Raw genomic sequence first — 8,041 nt, 5'->3', positions numbered from 1 at the left:
GCAATAAAGTAAGACATAATTAAAGGAATAGAATAAATAACTAAGATTAAGAGAAGAGAAATAGTTACCAAACGAATCTGGAATTAATAAAGTAATTAAGAACAAGAGTTGAGAGAAAAGTTAAGAGAGAGAAAAATCTTAAGTAGAGAGAGAAAATCTAAGAAAGAAGGTAATCCCCAAAAATTACGTACAAATGTCGTACTTAAACATTCCCTAAAACAAAAATTAAAACTAATCTATCTTGGAGAAAAACACGCGCCCGATCGGGCGAAGGGCCGCCCGATCGGGCCCGCCTTTTTCTTCACGATCCATCAGGGCAGCCGCGCCCGATCGAGCTAACGCTCACCCGATCGGGCGCGCCTTCTTGTTGGTGCTCTCTTATGCGCGCCCGCCCGATCGGGCGCAAGCTTGCCCAATCGGGCCCGGTCTTCTTCTTCAAGGCTCAGATTTCGATTGGGCTCAATTCCTCGACCCAATCTAAGTCTCCTCATCGGGTCTTGATTAAATGATCCAATAACCTCGGTATCTCATACCGAGCCCTTAATCATCGGCTCTCGCCGATCCTGGGCTTCAAAAGTGGTCGTGTCCTTCTAGCTTCCGTAGTCGATCCATAAAACCCGGGAAAATGCTCCAAAAGTGCAATTTCCTGTAAAACACAACTAAAACTACGAAAACACTAGAAAACACAAATTAGTAATAAAAGTGGCTCGAAAGAGCCAAAAACACTACTAATTATGACCAAGGGACGGGGGTAAATTACTATATAAATGGACATATCAAACTCCCCCAAGCCAAACCTTTGCTTGTCCCTAAGCAAAGAGCTCATCAATGAACATAGAAAACATGCCTCCCCCCAATAATCAAATCAAGCATAAACGATTCAAGGCAAATCTAATGAACATGCTTCAACCTCAATCAATCTTATTCATCTAATCACCCTTCCTCCCCAACAATTGTCAAATAGAGCAAACCACAAGAGCATATAGAATTCAAGACTAGTGCTCACACACTCAACTCGCATTTATGTGGCGAGTAAAAGATGTACTCGATCGCTCTCCAACCAACCCCTTTAATTGTGAACAATGCCCACCCATCTCACACTCTCGTGTGTTTAAAACAATGAACGCTCAATCTACTAGTCGACTCGAAATATGTCAACTCATAACTTGCATTAATAAACAACACTTTCACATTTACACAACTCTATGCACAAGGTCGGAAGGTCTTTAAAGCTTGTAATGTAAGGCTAGGGAAAAGGGTAGGATAAATTTAGGAGTATGTGAGAGAAAAGCTATGCATTAAGGGAGCCAAATCCTAATAAACCCATGATCAAAAATAAATGATGGTCATACATCTCCAACAACATAACTAACTCCAACAAAAACCACCAAATACAACTCCAATCATCATAAACAATCCCAACACTTACAAAATTCACTCATAAAAATAATGATAATGTAGAACTTGATTGAAATAAAAACTTGGAACTCATTCTCTTTTTTTTTTCTTTTTCTTTTGAAATTTTTTTCTTCTTTTTTTTCTTCTAGAACAACCTTCAAATAGAACATTTGAGCATTAAATTTTTTTTTTCTTTTGCTCTTTTTTTTCTTTTTCTTTTGGAAATTTCAACTTTGAAACACAACATATCAATATTTTCCAATCAAAAATCAAAGAACAATCACTCTTCTTTTATTCCCACATTGTGCAAATAATGTGCACACCACAACTCCCTCACCTCACCAACTAATAGCTCCCCCAAGCCAAGCTTGGGACAAGTAACCAATGGGGATTATATAGGCTTGTAATGTGGCTAAATAAACAATAAAAGGGCACAAGCAACAACATGGGTAGCAAGAAGGGAGCAAATGTATCTAATAACGTATGAAGGCTACCTAAAAGAATGAACGCCTTCGTCCTCCTCATGTGCATAATAATAAGTCATGAAACACTACTCATAGTTGCAAATCAATACTCAAATTCATTGACATACCAGGAATTAAGGAACTATCACACATTCCTAACCAAATCAACTAGTCAAACACTATATTCACAAATAGTTGGCAAAATTGACGCATGTTTAGGAATCCAAACAATTAAACTTCAAATCATGACCAACAAATCCACAATGCTCATTGTCAATAACCAAGAATCAAAACAAATTTTCTCAAGTAAGGGGCACAGGGAAGCATGATTTACAATTCATTGGAACGTATTTTTGGATTTTTTTATTTTTCAATTTTTTTTTGTATTTTTTTCATATATAAGAAAGCAATAAAAACTACACTAGGAAAGCAATAAATAGAGAAGAGAGAAAGAAAGTTACCATATATACAAGAAATCTCCCCCCAAGCCAAATCAAGCAATGCCCTCATTGACTTGGGAGGGTAGCTAGGAGGAGCTACTCCTCATCGTCATCCATCCTCTCATATCCTCCTCCATGGCTCGAGCCGGCACCACCCTGGCTCGGTCCAGCACCACCATAACCCGAACCACCTGCAAAGTAGTTAGGGTTCACATTCCCCCCCATACCCCCAAAAGGAGCGTCACCCCCATATCCATGGACTGAAGAGTAGTCTAGATAAGTACCATACGCACCGGGGTGATAATACCCTCCTTGGGGGTATTGGAACCAATCGGGAACTAATGCCTCGGGGGGAATAGCCCCTCGGTGTGCATAATCATCGTACATGGGGTATAGACCCCTCCCGAGGTTCCTCTCTATGTGTCCTACCCGCCCATCCAAGGTGCTTAACCTAGAATCTAGGTTTTGCATCATACCCTCAACTCTCCCTTGCCCCATCTCGATACGGTCTAATTGGCTCCTAAAAGCTGAAAAGTCATAAGGGGCATTGGGGTCGACGATATAGTCGACCGAGGAAGTGGGTATGCCATAGGTGAAGGGTGGAGGTGGTGGGTAGTGTGTTGAATGGTGAGTGGGGGAGTGGTCTAGGGGATATTGGTGGGGTTGTGGTGAAGGGTGAGGTGGTTGAACCTCACCTAGACCGTTAATCTCGAAAGTATAAGAAGGCTTCCCCTTCTCAAATTTGGTCAAGGCGGGGTTGGGTAAGGTGAAGGCTTGGTCCCTCCTACCCGATTGTCGGTGGACTATCCACCAAGTGTCACCCCCCACGGGTTGCACCCAGTTTAGACTCCCTAAATAGGCTAGGTCCATGAGGTTTGATCCTACAACTTTCCTATGCCCATCCGGGTTCCAACCTAGGTGTTTTTTTGGCAATGTGGGTCACTAACCCCCCAAAATAAATAGGTGCCCTAGACCTACTAGCCTCGGCCGCCCTTTGGAAGTGATTGGCTATCATATGAGGTATGTTCAATTTTTCAGCGTTAGGAATTACATAGGATGCCAAAAGTTCCAATTCATCTCTCCTCACATTTGCCGGTTCATGCCTCCCAAAAATAGTGAGGCCGGCAAATCTTTGCCAAAATTTTGGGACGGGATGTTGAATCCACATCCCTTTGGCATGTTGGAGGTTAACCAAATCCTCCCCAGTTAGCCTCTTGTAGACCATAGCGGTGTGGTCTTGAGATGTTTCAATCGGTTTATCCGATTTCAAATCAAACAACTTTCCGAATTCTTTAAGAGTTAGTCTCACATCGTTGTTTAATAATCGAAATTGTACATGAGTTATTAGTGCATTCATTTTAATAACATTAAAACTTGAAATGAATTCTAATGTTAAATAGTCATACGTATCATGGCACATTTGAAAGAAACCACTCATGCCTATACCTTTGAACAATTTTTCCACATATTTATCTAAACCTAGTCTAGCTAGTGTGGGATGATGAATAAAACGGGTAGAGATTACCTGTCGATCAATGAGGTTTAACATCCTAGCCCGTTGCTCCTCCGAGGTGATGACAACCTCCTCCCATTCCGAAATTTGAAGGTTCGGGTTGACCGTTGGTTGTGGTGCCCTCGAACTTTCACCCCTTTGTGTCCTTGAACGTTTTGAGGCCATTATATGTGGAAAAATTTGGTGTTTGGAGCTTTCTCTCTTTAAGGGTTTGAAGGAAGTATGAGAGAAAGTGGGAGAAAATAGGTGAAAAATGTAGAGGAAGATGTGAGGATTAAAAATATGTAAGAAATTTGAGGTTTTGATGGGTGAATTTGAGGAGATCTTGGATTGAAGGTGTAGTTGAAGGTGTGAAAATGGAGGTTTTAGAGAGAAAAAGTGTGAAGGAAAAGGAAGAAGTGAAAAAGAAAAAGAAAAGAGAAAGGGAGAAAGGGGTTTAAAACCCCGGAATAAAAAGGCGCGCCCGATCGGGCGAAGGTGGCTTATGCCAATTTGCAAAGTGCGCGCCCGATCGGGCGCGAACTCGAACCCGGAAATCACCCCTTGCTCGCCCGATATTTCTTTTTGTGGCACTCGATTTCTCCAAAATTCCGCCCGATCGGGCAGACTCGCCCGATCGGGCGAAATTTTCCTCGATTTCTTCCCTGACTTGCGCGCCCGATCGGGACTCCTTGCCCAATCAGGCGAAATTAAGCTCCGATAAAATCAATATTGCGCGCCCGATCGGGCGTCTTTGCCCGATCGGGCGAAGTTCTTGCTCAAATATGACTGTAGGTGCGCGCCCGATCGGGCGATCCTTGCCCGATCGGGTTCGTACCCAGACCTGGAGCTTCTCTTTCTTCGCCTAATTTTTTTTTCTCTTGAAGCCTCCGTACTTTGTGATCTGGACCTGTACAAAAACACTCATGAAAGGTAAAATTCACTCTCCTCACCTCTCTAAGAAAAAGTAAAAATAAAATAAAAATAAAATAAAGAATTAGTCTAGAAAGCAGGAAATACGGGTTGCCTCCCACAAAGCGCTGGTTTATTTAGGTCCCGCACGACCCTCTTACCACAGTGTAATAACTAAGACACTTGACCTAACGCTTGATCGGGTGGTTTCTCACCTGGTCTAGCGATGTTTAGGCTACGACGCGGCTTCCTGACATACCCTGTGGGACGCCAATTCACCTTATCGGGTGGATCCTCCTTGACTTGGGTAAGGGGTTCTTCAATTCTACGCACCAAAGATCCTTCTTTGATCGAGGATTGCTTCAAATTGTCATTGCATTCAACACTTGCAATTCGATCTGGCGGAACACTTACCGTAGGCTCAAACCGCACAGCTTGCTTGATCGGTTCCACCTTTTCATCCTCGAAACCAAGACCAACAGGGTAGAGTGCTCTTTCTATTGCATCGACTTCCCTCTGCCATTTGTCTATCTCATCTGAAAGGGATGCAACACAGGATACCGCCTCCAAGGGATCTTTTTCAAGAGCTTGGGGCTTGTTAGAATAATTCTCAACAACATTAACACTGAAACATTTATCCTGAGTCATGGAGCTTTTAGGGGCATTATTCAGATTAAAAACAATTTTATCATCCACTACTGATAGTGTTAACTTGCCACTTCTCACATCTATGATTGCTCCTGCAGTGTTAAGGAATGGTCTACCCAAAATAATTAGGGTTTGCACATCCTCAGCCATATCAAGAACAACAAAATCAACAGGTATATAAAATTTACCTACTCTAACGGGGACATCCTCTAAAACACCTAGGGGGTATTTGAAAGAACGGTCGGCCATTTGTAGAGTTATATTGGTAGATTTTAATTTACCCATATTCAACTTGGAACACACAGATAATGGCATGATGCTAACGCTAGCACCCAAATCACATAATGCATTATCAATTATTATATTGCCTATATGACAAGGGATAGAAAAACTACCCGGATCTTTTAATTTAGGTGGAGACTTATTTTGAAGTACGGCACTACACTCCGCAGTGAAAGCTACTGTCTCTACCTCACTAATAGACCTTTTCCTTGTCAATATTTCTTTCATAAATTTTGCATACGAAGGAAATTGTGTGATTAATTCAGTGAAGGAAACTGTTACCTTCAAATCTTTTACCATCTCCAGGAACTTACCAAACTGCTTATCCAAGTTTGTCTTCAATTGACGATTGGGGAATGGAAGTTTGATAATTGGCTTTGGAGCATTATTGCTCTTATCTGGAGTAGCCACCTTCACTGGAGTCGTACCCTGCAATGTAGAATTAGATATGTTAGTATTATCCTTTAGCCTGCAGGGCTATTAACTACATTGTTTGGTTTAACGGAATCAAGATTAGCATTATTTAATAAATCAGGTCATCAACTCTGGGCATAGGGGGCCCTTCATAGTTTGAACCACTCCTTAGAGTAATTGCACATGCTTGATCCGTAGGCCTGGTCGGCTGTGCCGGTAGAGCTCCCTGTTGGCGGGCTTGTAGAGTAGCAGAGAGTTACGCAATTTGATTATCTACAATTTTATTATGTGCTAGAATTTGATCAATTGTCGCATCTCTACTCTCCATGTGCTTTTGCATATTAACCAACATTGCTCTAATTTCCACCAGAGAAGGGTCGGAAGATGAGGAGGGTTGTTGTGGTTGGTTCTTCTGGCTAGCATTGGGAAGATAATATTTCTGCTGCTGTTGCTGCGGCGCCTATGGTTCTTGTGGTGGTGGATTTTGAACATTAGTACTCCGGTAGAAAAGGTACGGATGATTCCGATACCCAGGATTGTAGGTGTTGGAGTATGGGTTATTCTACCTATAAGCTTGAAAGGCATTATCTTGCTCCACGGAACTCCTGCAATCTTGTTCCCAATAACCTAAAATACCACAATTTTCACAGAAAGCCTTGTTAGAATTATTATTAATCGCAGAAACACTAGCTACATTAGCAGTGCTCAGATTATCTAATTTTTGGCAAATAGAGGTCAGCTGAGCTTGCAAAAAGGATACAGAGTCAACACTATGTTTCCCCTTGTTAGCAAATCCTCTAGGATTCCCATATTGGGAATTGTGTATCGACATGTCTTCAATAACCTGGCCTGCATCTTTAACATCAAGATTCATAAATCTCCCACTAGCTGCAGAATCTAAAATTATTCGAGAAGAATTTCCAAGGCCATTATAAAAAGCTTGGATTAACTGCCATTGTGCTAAATTATGGTGAGGGCATTCTCTTTGTAGATCCTTGAACCTCTCCCAAGCCTCATATAAAGATTCATCGGCTTCTTGGGCAAAGTTCTGAATCGCACTCCGTAGTACGACTGTTCTCTCTACAGGATAATACATGCTATAGAAATTAAAAACAAGAGTTTCCCAGTAAGTTATACCAAGTGCAGTTTTATTTAAGCCATTAAACCACAATTTAGCTTTTCTAGTTAAAGAGAAGGGAAAGAGAATCACCCTGATTTGGTCTTGAGTGACCCCGGCTTGCATGATGGTGTTGCAATATTGACAATAGTCGGCAATGTGAAGATTTGGTTCTTCACCCTTTGCTCCACTGAATTGCTTCCTCTCTATGATCGTTATAAATTGAGGTTTAATTTCGAATTGAACCCCATCAAGAGCCGGAGTAGGGGTGAGATGTGGAAAATCTGTAAGCTTGGGTTGTGAGTAATCACTAAGCTTCTTTGGAACCGCCATCTCTGATTCTGCGTCTGATGATACCTCTGAATCGCTAGAACTAGTTGGAGGATCGCGGTGATTATTGTTATTAGCACCAGAATCCGCCAGGATTTGCTTGTAGAGATTTTTCTGTCTATGGAAGGAACGTTCGATCTCAGGATCGAATGGGATGTACCCTGATCTGGTACACCTGGGCATAAACAAAAACTAGAAGAAAATATGAGATTTTGCCTCAAATCTCTGAGACATAAAGAAAATAACCTAGACTACAAAAATAATCAGAAATAAAAATAAAACCGTTTCCCCGGCAACGGCGCCAAATTTTGACAGGGTAAAGTCGTATCCCCTAATCAAAAGTAAATACCTAAGTCCTCTAACTAAAGTAGATAGGGAAGTAGGGTCGAACTCCACAGGGAAACAAGTCTTTCTATTCCTAATTAACTAATATAATCTAGATTATGAAGTAACCAATATTTATATTTGAATAATAAACTAAACTACGAAGATTGAGAATAGGGAGAAAACAATACATAAAAGGATCTAGGGCATAGGTTCACCA

The 8,041-nt window shown here is 41.4% G+C and overlaps 1 non-coding gene across 1 annotated transcript; it reads left to right on the top strand.

The window, feature by feature from the left end:
- Window positions 1–7,012: 7,012 nt before the first annotated feature.
- On the top strand, window positions 7,013–7,119 carry LOC145625773 (small nucleolar RNA R71). The gene has a single exon (XR_014110677.1). It is a non-coding gene; the product is annotated as a small nucleolar RNA R71 (small nucleolar RNA).
- The last annotated feature ends 922 nt before the right edge of the window (window positions 7,120–8,041 follow it).

Source organism: Chenopodium album, chromosome 3, assembly GCF_948465745.1.
Source record: "Chenopodium album chromosome 3, dcCheAlbu1.1, whole genome shotgun sequence".
NCBI lineage: Eukaryota > Viridiplantae > Streptophyta > Magnoliopsida > Caryophyllales > Amaranthaceae > Chenopodium > Chenopodium album.
Note: the sequence above shows the minus strand (reverse complement) of the source record. Positions and strands in the feature narration are given on the sequence as shown.